Genomic DNA, 15,740 nt, shown 5'->3' with positions numbered 1-15,740 from the left:
TTGTTCATTTGGAAAGAATACGAAGAGAAACATTAGCAATGTTGCTGAGAAAATAAAACACTGTCTTAAACAAAAATATGCAAGAGTTGAAAGAGTTTATGTGTTCCTGATCTCCACTTTCACTTCTGTTCCCAAGGGAAAATTAGGCTCGAATAGACCTAGGTTTTCAGGAACACATCTCTTGCACAAAGTGCAACCACCCTGCACGTTTCATTAAAAGCATCTGACAATATTTTGCTTTCTTGTGCAGTTTTATGAGAGTCCTATGGTTTATCAGCAGCATGGAGTTTCCATGAGGATGAAGACTAATGTAGCCCCCAAACCTAATACCATGTTTGCTGGAAAACAGTACTGTCTAATAAATACTTGGTGAATGAATAAATGAAAAACAACCTCAGATAACTTAGCTCCAACAGCAATTCCAAAGGTTTCACCCTAAACACTTTCCTCCGGATCACTTATAAGAGTTTTTATTCCTCGGAAAGACACCAATACTTCTTCATTCAGAGATTTGTCAGTTTAGCACTAAATCTTCCCTGCCAAGTAACAATTAAACTACTTTACAATCTTTTAATAACCCAAATAATTAAACAAGTCTTGGGCAGAAAACAATTCCCAAGGCATTGAAAGCGGCCCCCTGTGGGATTTTTGTGTACAAAATGTTGTTTTGATGTTCTCCATCTCTATTGAGAGTAAATGTAAGAAATAACTTTTTGAAACTCAGCCTTGTGTTCATCATAGTTGATGATGAGAAGTTATTAAGGTCCTCTTTATGAGAACCCCTAGAATAAAAATAAATTATCCTCAGTAAATGATTTGCTTTCTTCTCTTTGAACCTGTAAATGATATACTATAAAATGTTAGTGTGTGTGCGTATTTTAAGTGTTACAAAACTTAGAATCTAAATGTGGAGCGATGTAAAAAGGATTTAGTCCAACTTTCAACCACAGTTTTTGTACCTACCCTTGTCTTTCTTTTCTTGCTTTCTCTTTTAATTTAACTTGTGTTTTATTCATCTCTCTTAAGCCCCTTTGGAACAAGGCAAGGTCTCAAATAATGTCAAAATAAATAATGTCAAAACCTATCGAAACCGTTTGCTTTCTTTAACCCTTTGAAGGGCAAATGAAAGCCTGGAGCTTGTTTGAGCAAATGAAACAGGCTGCATTCCTTCTTGCAAACCGGGCTGTGGCTTCTTTTCGGCTGGCTGATACTTTGTTAACCATACTGACTACCTCTGGTGATAGGTGGCATTGGCTTACCTGGCATGAAATCTAAACCCACTGCTCTGTATGCAGTTCCCTCTGGGCTTATTCGGGGGTGCAGAATGAATCGGGGGTGGAGCACAGATCCTACGTCCCATCTCCAAAGCTCAGAGGTCCCTCATGTAGGTTCCATACGGACTTTACCTACTGTGTTAATACCTGGTTTGACAGTTTCACTCTGTATGTTTTCAGTAATTGATCTAATAACTCTGATCTATTTGATAATTCTCTAGCAAAGTCTAAGGCACAGATTATGGTGACTCTTAGACCTGTGTTCATATCTCAAACATTTTAAACTCATCAGCTGTGTGACTTTGAGAAAATACTTAACCTGTCTGTGCCTCAGTTTCCTCATCAGCAAAATGGGATTAATAGCAGAAAGTGGTGGGTATAAATGAGGCAACGTATATAAAATACTTGGTGCAATGCCTTGTGTATGGCGTGTAGTCACTAAAATGTTTATGTTATCTTGCCGCTGTTGGCTGCTGTTTGTGCGTTGTTGTTTGTTTATTTTTTTCTCTTTAAAGAGAGAGAGAAAGGGAGAGATAGAAACATCGATGTGAGAAAGAAACGTTGATTAGCTGCCTCTGCACGCCCCCCACTGGGGATTGAACCCGAAATCTGGGTTTGTGCCCTGACCAGGAATCAAACTGGGACCTCTCAGTCCATGGGACGATGCTCAATCCACTGAGCCACAACGGCTGGGCTGTAGTTCATGAGTTTTACATTTGCACAATATTCATTTAACCAGCTCCCTGACATTCTAGCTGACCTCACCCTTTTGGTAAATATAAAGAGTCTATTATTTTTAGTCTTGGAGTCCCTTAGCAATACTCTCTTAAATTCTTGGGGCGGGGGGAGGCATGTCTAATTTCCAGTGTATGCCTTCCTGTTTTCCTCACTTAGCCTGTCTCTCCATTTTTGAAAAATGGCAGGAGAAACCCCATTTTATTTTGCCAGCTGACCATGAAGAGTTGTATGTGTGCTTTTGTTATTTTCTTTAAAGTGCCAGGCCTTTTGCTTCTTTGGCATGCATTTATCCTGGCCTTCTAGCCAGCTCTTCCAAAGTAGTCACCAGACTGTCTTCGCTTTTAAACTCCTCTTTCAGTTTTCCCCCTAACAAATGTTCCCACTTGGCCATTCCGCGCTTTTCATGAATAATAACACGAGGCATTTCTTTGGGTTTCCTTTGCCCTCTGGAAAGTAAAAATGGCCCTGACAACCACTCACTAGTTTTTCACCCCCGATTCCTTCCTGCAAGAATCCCCCTCATGTCTCAGGGCCAAGTTCCACATATTTTCTTCCATCTGGATTTTTCTACAGAGCGGCCTTCTCGGAATCTTTACCTCTACCTGACTCTTGATCAGTTTTTCTGCCAACCGAGTTGGATCCCTCTATATTAGTGGACTGTTGTAAAAAAAAAAAATGCTGCTGTAAACATGGGAGTGTGTATGTGTCTTTGTAAGCTCTATTTTATTTCCTTAAGATATATACTCAGAAGTGGCATTGCTGGGTCATATGGTAATTCTAGCTTTAGTCTTTTGAGGGACCTTTGTGCTGTTCTTCCTTGCAGCGTTGCTCATCATGGCCAAGACCAGGAAACCAGTGCGGAATGGATGAGGAAGATGTGTGCACACAATGGAACACCATTCGGCCGTGAGAAAGAGCATGTGCTGCCCTAGCAACAGCATGGATGGCCCTTGAGGATGTTATGCTAAGAAAAATAAGTCAGAGAAGGGATATATACAGTAGGATGGTTCTTATTTGTGTAATCTAAAAAAAATAATAATAACTCATAAAAGCAGAGAGTAAAATGGTGGTTACCAGGGGCTGGAGGGTGGGGAAACAGAAAAGGTGTTAAGAGCACATACTTGCATCTGCTGGATAAATAAGACCTGGACACCTAAAACACAGTGCAGTGATTGCAGACAACCAAACTGTATTCTAAATGGAAAACTTGCTAAGAGACCACATTATAATTGTTCCCAACACTAAAAGAATGATAATCATGACATGATGGAGGTGATAGCTAATTCTATTATGGTAATCACATTACAATATAAATGTACCAAACCAATACGTTATACACATTAAACCTGCACCATATTGTATACTGGATCTAACTCAATAAAAAAACCACCACCAACAACAACAAAAGAACAAGTATTTGAGTAGTCCCTCTTATTTGTCAAATTCTCTGCTAAGTGAAGGAAATCCCTTAGTATACTCAATACCACTCTTGCCCTTGAGGAACTTACCTTCTATGAGGAATAATGTTGTGATGGGGGTGAGTACAGATGCTATGGATACATTTAGCAGAGGCGCCCCACTCCGTTATGCTGGTTTAGAGAAGGCTTCCCTAAGGGAATGATATATTAACTGAGACAGCAAAAAGGAGTTATCACTAAAGTTATTTTACAGTAGTAGCTATTGGGAGCAGAGACAATGGAAGCTGAGTCATGTTTCTGTAGATGGAGTCATGATAAAGTAGAGAAAACACATCAACCAACTCTTTCAATAAAGTTGGCCATGCAAGATTGAAAAGAATTTGGTTGGGAGAAGGAAAATACAGGAGAGGAAACTGATAGAGACAAAATAATCAGATGCATCTAGGGACTGGAATCTGGATATTATTTCTTGGGAAATAGTGGTGTGACTACTGAGGAGAGAGTTGTAAGGGGAGAAGGAAGTGGCCACATACATAGTGGCTACAAAGAGTTGAAGTCATTGGAACTAAGGCTCTACAATGGAGGGAATAAAACGAAAGTCGCAGTTGTTGGCTATTAGAACAGGTGTTTGTTAAAGAAACTTTCCTGGAGAACATGATGCTTGAAGTCCTCCCCCATGCCCTCCCCATGAAGGAGAGGATGTTGGTTTAGCAGGACCCCCTGGAGAATTCTCTATGTGATCCCTGGAGTAGGAAAGACAGAATGTTCTAGGGTCTTCCTTCCTTCTGAGACATCCAGAGGGCTAACTGCTGATAGACAAGTCAAAAGAGAGAGGTCTGCTTTGGGCTCGGCCTGTACTCCCGCAGTTGGTCAGGGTAAGAGCTTGGTTGCCATTTCCCACGGACCAGATGTAATCCCACCAAAGAAGGAGCTACTGAGTGGTTATATAAGGTTCTTCCCAGACAAGCTCACTGGGTGGGCCATGGCACCTGGGCAGACAGGAGAGGGAGGGGTGCCAGACCCATAGGGGCTGCAGAAGGAGATGGTCTTGAGAGCCTTCCCTCGGGTGGGTGCCTCCGTAGCGGGCTGGGTGGGAGCTGAGGAGAGGAGGTCCCTGTGAATGAAGAAAGGCAGAAGCTCTGTCCCTTTGATCAGACTGGAAACCTAATGACTCTGAGTGATCAGAAAATGTATGGGGCTAGGTAAGGTTTTGGGTGGTTTTTTAGAAGGGAAAGAACTTCGCATGCTGAATAAATTACACAGGGACAATGAGACATTGAAAAGAAGAGTTTTGCTTTTTTCCTTAACACCCATGAGCTCTCTGCATGCGACATCACGTTACTAGGGCTGAGGATCAGCAAAAGTGGACACGGCGGTTTGACACGAATCTTGAAGAAACTGAGTTTGACTTGAGGTTGGAAAATGTCTTTAATTCGAGAAGCAGCTCGGAGGAGAAAGGGGCAAACCGTAGTATTGACCCTGAGAGGCACAGAATGGGAATGAGCTGTAGTCTCCTATAGGAAGTCATGGGAAGGTCATGTTTCAGGTGCAGAGGAGAAGAAAACAATCTGTGAAGAGGGTGAGCGCGCAGGGAAAGTTTACCTGGAATTGGCCACAGAGCGTGTACAGAGTGGGGGTAGGGCCAGGGAGACAAAGTGGAGAGCAAGAGGGTGAGACAGAGAGATGAGAGTGGATTACAGAGCTGTCCTCCATTCAGAGAGGAGGAACAGGGCAGGTGAGTCCCGCAGAACTGGGGGCAGAAGCCTGAGCCTGAGCCGAGGTGACCACGACCTGGCTTGAGCAGAACTCTGCATTTCCCATGATGCAGCTCCCGTGTGTTTACCTGACCCGGTGACTAATAGCATAATCTACTTTACATGTAATCTATGATATGTATTCTTATGTATGAAATTGATGTATATAATCTTGTATATATGTATATATTTTTTTCACACACCAGTCTTATAGCCTAGTAAATCAAACATGTAAAAATATGTACCAGGAGCATAATTCTATTATTAGTCCTCTCCACATATCTGCTTTGAATGTGATGTTTCAATTTCTATTAGACATTATTATATATTATAAGCCTCTGACATCATATATGAATAAGAAATACAGACATTAAATTATATGTGTGCATACATGTGTCACATGTACACATCTGTGTATATTAACAGATAAGGCAATGTAGGCTCAAGAAAAGGGGCTGGTTCAAGGTCACACGCTGAAGCAGTGATCTCAAAAGGGCAAACACAGTGCTGTTTTGTACAGTGTTAGGATTGACTCACATTTCAGTATGCAATGACGGGTAATGCTGACCTTGATCTCGCTCTCTCTCTCCCTGCTCTCTCTGTCCACCCACTCCTCATCCATATATCTATCTCTGTTTATATTGTCTGCCCTTCATCTATCCATGCATCCAGTCATTCATCTATGCACCCATTATTTTTCTTTTTCTTTATCCTCACCCGAGGACATTTTTCCATTTTTGGTTCAGATAGAGTGGGAGGGAGAGAGAGAGAAAAACATTGACATGAAAGGGACACATCGAGTGGCTGCCACCCACACGACCCAACCAGGGCCGGGGACAAACTGCAACCGAGATACGTGCCCTTAGCGGGAACCGAACCCGGTTTTCTCTGGACTACAGGTCGACGCTCTAACCACTGAGCAAAACCGGCTAGGGCTATGCACCCATTATTTTTCTATCATCCATCCATCCATCCATCCATCCATCCATCCATCCATCCATCCATCCATATGTAGGGTTTTTTCGTAATCATACAATAATTGAGTGGCTTTTAAATAGCATGAATCACTCATCTGGCATTAGGCAAACTTGATCAGTATAACTAGTCTTTACTGCATGTTTTTCTAAAGCAGAGATTTTTCTTAAACTCACACTTTCATGAAGGCATCAGTGGAGCCAATTCCCCCTTCAGAGATTAATTTAGAAAAACTCAGACAATTCAATCTACTTCTTAGTGCTTTAGGCATTTTATCTGTAAAATAAAAAAATAAAAAAAACTTCTACTTGCCTTCTTCAGAAGAAATGCGAGGGGGTCGAACCTGCATTCGCCTGTGGTTTCTGCAGGACATTGTGTCCAGTGGCTTCCTGAACAGAGGCCTGTTCACAAACGGACAGAGACCTCATAGCAAGAACACAAGCCCAGTATGGAATCTAAACACTGTTTGGTTGAATATCAGGCAACAGCTTGGGTTTCTGTGTTTTATGAGTGTGATTTGAGCAAGGGAGCCTGGCCTGCCACCCACGATTTTGGCAAGTGATGAGGTTTACAACGAACTGTCCTCTGTGGGCTCCTGTGTGGGGGCATTTTGAAGGACCTTTGCAAGAAGCCAAAAGTAACACACCGGTGCTGTTATCAGATGGAATGAGATCATACTTATGAGCTCTGTGTTTGGGCTGTTTGGGTTTGAATGGAGGAGGTGAAGAAATCTCATCAAGAGCACACTTGCAGTAAGTAGGTGCTCAGTAAATATTTGTGGACATGACCCACTGACCTTGGAAATCAGCTGAGGTTTAGAACTTCCCATTCATTCTAAAGATAGCTCTTTTATTCTCTTGGTGACTAGTGAGGCTGGCTCCCTCCTTTCCACCTCCAGCAATGCCCACCATTCATGAGGTCTGTCCTCTGCCAGAGACACTTCATTTGGCAAAACTTATTTTATGAGCTCATAACGTCAATTCAGGAAATGAAAGATGGACTTCTCTAAGATAGACTGCATGCTAAGAATGCTTACTCAACCTTGAGATGCACTTAAATGTTTCATTTGTTTTATTTTTGAGGATTCTGAGTGTCCATCTCAGTTTGTAACTAAGTTCTGCAGTGTCTCTGGGTGTGATAATTATTCCCTATGTTTCCATCTATGCTCTCCACAAGACTCTCACACCTATATCTCTAGGGCAAAACAATTCATGAGTTTTTAGCAGAGCTGTCTTCATTACACCCATTTACCACCTGTATCATAATTTACTTAATAGTTTTTCTTTAAGTTGATTACTCTTTCTATATCTATATCTATATCTGTATCTGTATCTGTATCTGTATCTGTATCTGTATCTGTATCTATATCTATATTATCTATATCTATATCTACAGCTACATCTACATCTATATCTATATATCTATATCTATCTTTATCTGTAATCAGTGAAGCTTTATATCACTAAGAGAAATAAGAAACCAGTATTCCTTACCATAACTACTTAGCAGCTATTTGAATTTTTGTAAGGTACCTGCTAGTCACCAAGTCCTATTGATATGTTTAAAAACAACTTAAATTCGGTCTTATTCTTTGTACCCACTGCCACAGGGCTAAATGTCGCAAAACCATTTGTACCATATTTCATTATTCCAGGGTGTGCTTTTTACACATCTCTGAAGTCAGCACAAATGTTTCCGTTGATGCGGAATGATAGAGTAATTGGCAGCATGTTTTCCATTCTAGCGGCACACGTGGAAATTGAGATCTTACAATCAGTGGCATTTGCTCATGTTCCTCTCTGCCTAAGGATGTCCTTCCCCACCTGCCTATTCCCTGCCTTCTTGCTTTTTAAGGTGAAACTGAGGAAAGCCTTTGTTTAGGAAGCTTTCTCAGACTTTTCTTTCCCCCAGTTGATTCAGGGGAGCCCTTCCCTGGGTTCGCATGATAGCAGCACATGTCTTATTATTATAGTTCCACACTTCATTATAAATGTCTGTGTGGGGTTGCTGTCCCCCACAAGCCACTCCCTTTGTAGTGTAGGCAGCACAGCCAGCAGCTCAGAGGGCGGGGCACAGACTGGTGTCACAATCTGTGACCTTGGTGCCTGCTTCTTTGTCTGAAAAAGGGGGACACTTTGCAGGTACCTATTCCACAGGGCTGGTGAGGAATCGAGTTAGTTAATGCATGTGAGAGCCATACAGTGTCTGATATATACCTATCGCTATATAAGTATTAGTTCTTTTTTAACAATATAGTTTTTATTGACTTTAGAGAGAGAGGAAGTGAAAAGGGAGAGAGAGATAGAAACATCAATTAGAGAGAAACATAGATCCTCTGCCCCCTGCACGCCCCCTACTGGGGATCAAGCCCACAACCCAGGCATGTGCTCTGACTGAAATTGAATCCCTGACCTCTTGGTTCAGGATGATGCTCAGTCAACCATATCAGCCGGGCTATGCATTAGTTTCATAATATCTTTCTTGCCCTGGCCGGTTTGGCTCAGCAGTTAGAGCACTGGCCCACAAACCAAAGAGTTGCAGGTTCGATTCCCAGTCAAGGGCACATACCTCAGTTGTGAGTTCGAGCCCATACCTGGTTGCAGACATGCGGGAGGCAACCAATCCATGTATCTCTCTCGCACTGATGTTTCTCTCTCTCTCCCTCTCACTTTATCTGAGAAAATCAATGGAAAAATATCCTCGGGTGAGGATTAAAATAATAATAAAAATAAAAATAAAAAATAATAACAATAATACCTATCCCCAATTCCAGCACAAAATTGAGGCAAAAATGCATTAGAATTAAATAAGTCTGTCATGCTTGATTTTAGGAAAATACAAATGCTGGCTTCTGGCTGGAAAGTCCCTACCCACAGAGCTGGTGACACTCCTAAGTTGTCCAAATAAAACTGACCTTTTCTAAGGACAGTAGGCTCATCTTATCCACTGACCCTCTTCACAGTCTCATGCTGGGTGCTGACGGGAAAAGAAACTTAAAAGTCACAGTTCTTGCCTCCCACCCCCATTTTTTACATTTTATAAACAAAATTGCATCTATCTCGCACTTAGATAAATGAAAATAAATGCCAGAGCGGATGAAGCAGAGCTAGTTTGCTCTCCAGCTGATGGCATGCTTGTCCCTGTGTGTTTTGAAAGAGGCTGCATAAAGCTAATTAGAAAAAGAACAGCAAAAGCAAAAGGAATATTCTGGACACATCTGGCTCATGTGACCTTTTCCTTTAAACACTGAATAAATGGGCAATTGTCATCAGAACCTTGTTGGCTGGTCCAGAGATTAGATATTTCTCTCATGTATCATGAGCCAATAAACGAAAGGAAAAGTCAGTTGGGGACAGGGAAGAATCATTTACAAATAGGCCATTTTTCATTGAATTTTGAGCAGGCGTGTACATACTCGGAGTCACTGAATGCTCAAATAGTGTACAGGTCTATGCAGAAAGTTGCAGGAAGGGGACACAGAGCACACCTCTCACACCCACTCCAGACGTGGCCAAGCCAGCATTTCAGTGTGACATGGTGTTTTCTGATTTCTGGGAATATCTCAATATTTTAGTTGATCCTTTCCCTGAAAACAGGTGACTTCAGGTTGAGGGTCAGATGTGGCCTTCAAACAAGAATTTTCCTAACTTGATGCCTGAAACTAATTAGTCACTAAAGTAAATGCCACACAAATACTTCTTTAAGTTCATTTTTCAAGTCTGAGAACTCTTACTATCCAGCCATTAAAGGTAAGGAAGCTCTGTTGGCACATGATGGGTACTTAGTGATTGTCTGCGGTTATTTTATTTTATTTTATTTTTATTTATTTATTTTTTTTATCCTCACCCGAGGATATTTTTCCATTTTTTGTACAGATAGAGTGGGAGGGAGAGAGAGGAAGGGAGAGAGAGAGAGAAATATCGATGTGAAGGGACACATCGAATGGTTGCCACCCGCACAACCAACCAGGGCCGGGGACAAACTGCAACTGAAGTACGTGCCCTTTAGCGGGAACCGAACCCGGGTCTCTCCGGACCGCAGGCCGACGCTCTAACCGCTGAGCCAAACTGGCCAGGCTATTTTAAAGCGTCTACGTTACTCTCCGCCGGGCGGTTATGGAAGGCGGGTCCACGCACCCCTGCCCGCAGCAGGGGCGGAGGGGGCTTGTGAAGACAGAGCCCGCCTGCTAAAGCCCACTGCACTGGTGTCATGCAGCTGAACATCAAAACGTCAACCAGCTCCTTGCCTCACGGTTTCAATGTAGGAAAATCACATGATTTGGAAAAATGTTAATGGAGTAACAGGAAACAAACAAAAATCCCAGGATTTATTATGTCCCACGTATTGCTCCAACCTCTAGACAGATAATCTCCATGTAACAAATCATATTGGTGTGGATATTGTTGTATTTTTTTTTAATCCTCACCCAAGGATATTTTTCTATTTATCTTCAGATAGAATAGGAGGGAAATTGAGAGAGAGAGAGAGAGAGAGAGAGAGAGAGAGAGAAACATCCATGTGAGAGAGACACATCGATTGGTTGCCTGCTGCATGACCCCTACCAGGGCTGGGGACTGAGCCACAACCAAAGTACATGCCCTTGACCAGAACCAAACCCATGACTCTTTGGTTCATGGGCCGATACTCTACCTGCTGAGCCACACCGGCCAGGGAAATACTGGTGTATTTTTGAGAAGTGTGGAGAGACTTCATCTTTATACCAGAACGGTGACTGGGTCTGTCCACCCTGGGCCCTGGAACGGTGACGGGGTCTGTCCACCCTGGGCCCTGGAACGGTGACGTAGTCTGTCCACCCTGGGCACCGGAACGGTGACTGGGTCTGCCCACCCTGGGCACCGCCAGCAGCTCTGCACTGCCCCTCACCTTTACACTGTCCAATAGAGTCTCAGCAGCGTAACCTTGAGTCTGGTTCAGTTTTGTTTTCATTTCCTATAACAGACATTTCAAACCTTTCCCACTTCCTCCTATACTTTATTCCTCCTGCGGCTCTTGTTCTGAGCTGTCTAACTCCTCTCCCTTTCCCGGAGACATGGGACTCTCAGAAAGAACACCCTCCTTGGCTGGGACGGCCTGCACTGAAGATCAGCCTCCTTCCCTTGGCCACTGGCCTCGTGGTCCCCTCGCTACCCGCACCCTGCACGGGTTCCATCCTGCCTGCTCTGGCTGTTCCTTTCCACTCTTCTCATCATGGTCAATATTTTATTTGCTCATCCTCAGATGTCTGGAGCCCTGTTTCCTTTTCCTTCTAAGCATTCCCTCTATTTTTTCTCAACTACTCACAGGACGCTGGCCCCTGGGTTTTAGGGTTTTAACGTGCACGCCTCCTGCTCATCACTTCAGCATTTCAAAGCCGTGTACCCAATGGCCTAACGAGCATCCTCATTTGGAGGACTTTCCCAAGTCAGCAGCAGGAGAGACCCACTCACTCCTTCCCTCCTGTTGCCAGGCTCAGGATATGGCACCACCAACCCTAATGTTGTCGAAGCCCAAATCTTAAGCCTCATTTTTGACCCCTTGATTCTTTTCACTCCCTTAATCACCAAGAATTTTGGGTCCAGCTTCTAAATACACCTCAGTTCTACTTACCTCTCTCCAGTCTCCGTGTAATTATCCTCGTTCAACACAACATCATCTTTCATCAGAAGCAGTCAAAGAAAAATTACATATCAGACACTTGTTAAAAACTGTAACACAGATTTTATTCAGGCTATTGCAGGAGGGGAGGGAGCCTGAGCTCAACTCCAAGCCACAGAGGTGACCAGGCATTTTAAAGGGAGAGGGAGGGAGAGGGAGGAGGAGGGAACAGGAGCTTAAGTCAGAGGAATGGAAAATTACAAAAATCTGGTAGAGGGGTTAGTCTATGTGTCTCGGTCATCTGTGTCTGCTAACCAATAGTTATCAAAGTTAGGGTTCCAGACACCCACAGAGATTGGAAGACAAAGGCTCTATGGTTCTTGAAAGAATGGCTCCCAGGACCTTGAGAAAGACATTCCTGGGTTGTCGAAGATCCAAGTCAAGGGAACAAAAAACGATTCACAATTGTAAGTTTCTTAAAGTAAATGCAGCAAGACAAGAGAGGCCAGAGGTCTATGGTCAGGTTTTGACGATGATAAACAGAAAATTATTTTGGCAGCGTTGAGTTTTCTCAGGCAGGCATTTAAGAGGTTAAAGTAGTTATCCTAGGGATAAAGCCTTGAGCTGATAGAAACAATGCTAGTATTTGTTCAAGTCTCTTATCATGCGGGTGAACAAAATCATTTGTGCCGAAAGTTGCCGCTCTTCGTGCCAAAGTTGAGAACTAGTTGAAAAGGGAGATGCTTTTTTAGAGGCTGAGTAGAATATGACCAAGAAGAGCATCTTCGTCAGTGTTCTGACACAAACCATATTCGGAGATTGTCTCAACTACGGCTCCCAACAATTCCTCCCATCCCTGTTCCCACATGTTACTCCTCCAGGACAGAGGTAGTTGTAAACAAAACCAACGCTGGCTCTGTCCCAGATTGCATTTCATTTTCAAGTTTCATACTATGACCTTTTTCCAACTTCACTTCCTTAGCAAACATATCAAAGCCTTCTGGTTGATGATTATCTGTGTTCCTTAAAATATAGCCATAAATATTTTTGTTAGTAAAAACCAGAATGGCATGACAACCAAGATAAATATAAAACTGCTGATGGTATCTATTATAAACAATCATGTATCTCAAGACCACGAGGAGGTATGGTTCCTGGTGCTACTACATTCTTTGGTCCTTCGTCATGTCAATAATTAGAACCTAAGTTATACTCTTTAAAAAGTACAGTAACAGGAGTCTGTAGCAGAGAATAATCTGTGCAGAATTGCTAGGGCACCTGTTCTACCCCCAGCCAATCTCCCCTGCAGTAAATGTCCCTAAAATAAATTCTGTGAAATTCTCTGGAGTTGTCTGCATTATTCTTCAGTCTGAAGACACCTTCTCATTAGACCTTTGCCCCACCATAAGATACCTCCCAAAAGAGATGGGGACCATTTTCCTTCTCTTGAAGTTTGTGTTGTAGCTTGTTTTGATCAATAGAAAGTAACAGAAATTTCTGAGCCTTAAGAATGCTTTTACTTTCTTAGAAACCTGAGTTATGATTTAAGTAGTCTGATTATCCCTCTGAAGAGAGGGAGATCCAGCCAGCCCCCAGCTTCTGAATGGAGCCTTATAAAGACCCTGGATGATGCCTTCTCAAGTGGAGATGGGCCATGTCTGCAAAGCCCTGTCCACATGATGGAATCATGAGAAAATGAATGCTTGTTGTTTTAAGCTGTTATTAAATTTGGGGGTGATTAGTTTCACTCTGAATACACACACACACACACACACACACACACACTTATGCACTTTTGTTGCATCTCTTTTTTGTGCTTTCTGCACTTTGCTTGAGAAATCCAGAGTGATCACTAAAAATATTTCATCTTTCCATTACAATGCCTTATTAGCTGACATTTTTAAAGAAAAAAAATGGTTCAATTCAATGGTTTAACTCCAGGTCTACTGAGTTCAAACTTTTGATGCTTTTGCATACGCTCAGATCAATATTCTCTGTATTTTCATTTTTTATGCTTACAAAGAGCATGTTGGTGTGTATTATGGACTATTTCAGGGAAGACAACATGAATAGATAGATGGGTAATGTAAGACCACTCTTATGGTTTCTGATTCCCTTTTCCCAGGGCCAATGATCACAACCACACAGGGGTAATGAAATGTGTCGTGTTAGTGGGGATCATTTTTCCAATTTCCCTAGTGAACTGTAAGAAATTTAAGGTTATTTATAAATGCAATTTGTAATTCTGTCCTCTATACTAGGATACAGAAAAGGAAAGATCTGAGGTTATATCAATCAATAGAGGCATAATCGAGAGGGGACGCCCACCTTTTCTTCTGTAGACAAGCACCCGTGGGGAGGGTGAGGACACATCCCAAGCAACAGAAGGGATGAGACCTCAACATGTGTCACAATGAAATCAGGGCTGGTGGTTCTCCTGTGATTTTCTCCAGGTCGTCTTTATCAGGCCACTGCAAGACCTGTGAAAGAATGCCAAGAGGGGGCTTCGGGAGAGGCTCTCCAAGAAGTCGGGGTGACTGCTACAGAATGGTGGCTGTGGCCGGGCAGCAACGGGACTCCGAGGTGGTTGTTCAAAATGATCGCCAGAAAGCTGCCTCAGGTCTGCCAGCAGCCGCTGACACCCTGGGTGCAGACCAGAGGGGAGCAAAGCCCCCAGAATGTGAGGTTCTGTCAAGGAGGCTTCAATCCTCTTCCTGTGAGTCTTCCCGAGAGAGCACAGCTTCCCCAGCCCCTGCTGATAAACCTGCCCAGATACAAAACAGGAACAACCTCTTGCCAGTTGGTCTGGGATTCCCGACGCTCCATGAAGCACGACTTGAATCAGGTAGTGCCCATGACACTGAGCTCCACAGGGCCTTCGCCCTTCTCCCGCAACGGCCTTTTACTGCTTCGGAGGGTACGTGTCAGTCTGGCTGATTAGAAAGACCCCGAGGGGGACAGAGGACGCACCCAGGACCTCGCGGCATGCTGGGCTGGAACCGGTCCATCTCGCAGTCTTGCAGCGAGTGCAGGGCTGGGGAGGGGGCGGGGACAGACTGCACCATTACAAAAGCATGCAGACCGCATTCTTCTCTTCTTTCCAGAAAGCTTGAGAGAAAACAGCCGTTGTCATTGTGGTTTAACTCCAGTTTCCACAGCCCTATCATTTGATTTGTTAGAACTGCATTCTCACCCCTCGGGCTGGTCCGACCGGGAAATCGGGGACAGAATCAGGTCTGGGCACCAGGAGGGTGGGCTATTTCTACCGGCTGCCATGTGCAGGGTGCCAGACAGAATGCAATGAGGAGGCGCAGTATCCACTTACTGCCTGAAAAGGAATTCAAATATTTGTTTCCTCTCCATTAATTATCTCCTTTTAGAGTTTTCCCACTCAAATCTGTGTAGACATTCACACAATTATCTCGCGTTTTCAGGGCCAAACACCTTCATTTTCCAGAATGATTGCATCTATTTACTGCAGAGTGGATGTCGTCAAAGCCATGACTGAGAATTTTCTCCCCAGTGTTTACTCTGATTATAGTAGTTATTCTTCAAATCTACGTTCTATTTGTTTACTGGGAACACGGTGCATGTGTTCTCAAGCATCGAATGCAAACAATTATCCCTCTTTGATTTTTGCACTTTTTCTAGACCACAGAAAAAGTGGGCTTTTCTTTGGTTTTTCTAGCTGGCCTCTCCCTTTGAGTTTACTGGGTGCTTTTTCCCGAGATTTTTTTCTTTTTCTTTTTATTGTAACACAAAACATGCTCATCCTCTGCTTAATGTCATTTTTCACCCACAGGGTGGAATTTAATATGTTGAGCACAGGACACGAAAATTCACCAGGAACTGGCAAACTGTTTCTGTCCAGGGCCCACAATAAATAGTTTAGGCTTTGTGAGTCAGGAAGCAAAATGGAGGAGCTGTTCTCACGAAAGGCTAATGCTCCTGTTTGCATTTCACATGGAAAAACGTGAAAACATCCT

This window comes from Molossus molossus, unplaced genomic scaffold (assembly GCF_014108415.1).
Source record: "Molossus molossus isolate mMolMol1 unplaced genomic scaffold, mMolMol1.p scaffold_m16_p_19, whole genome shotgun sequence".
Taxonomy (NCBI): Eukaryota; Metazoa; Chordata; class Mammalia; order Chiroptera; family Molossidae; genus Molossus; species Molossus molossus.
Note: the sequence above shows the minus strand (reverse complement) of the source record.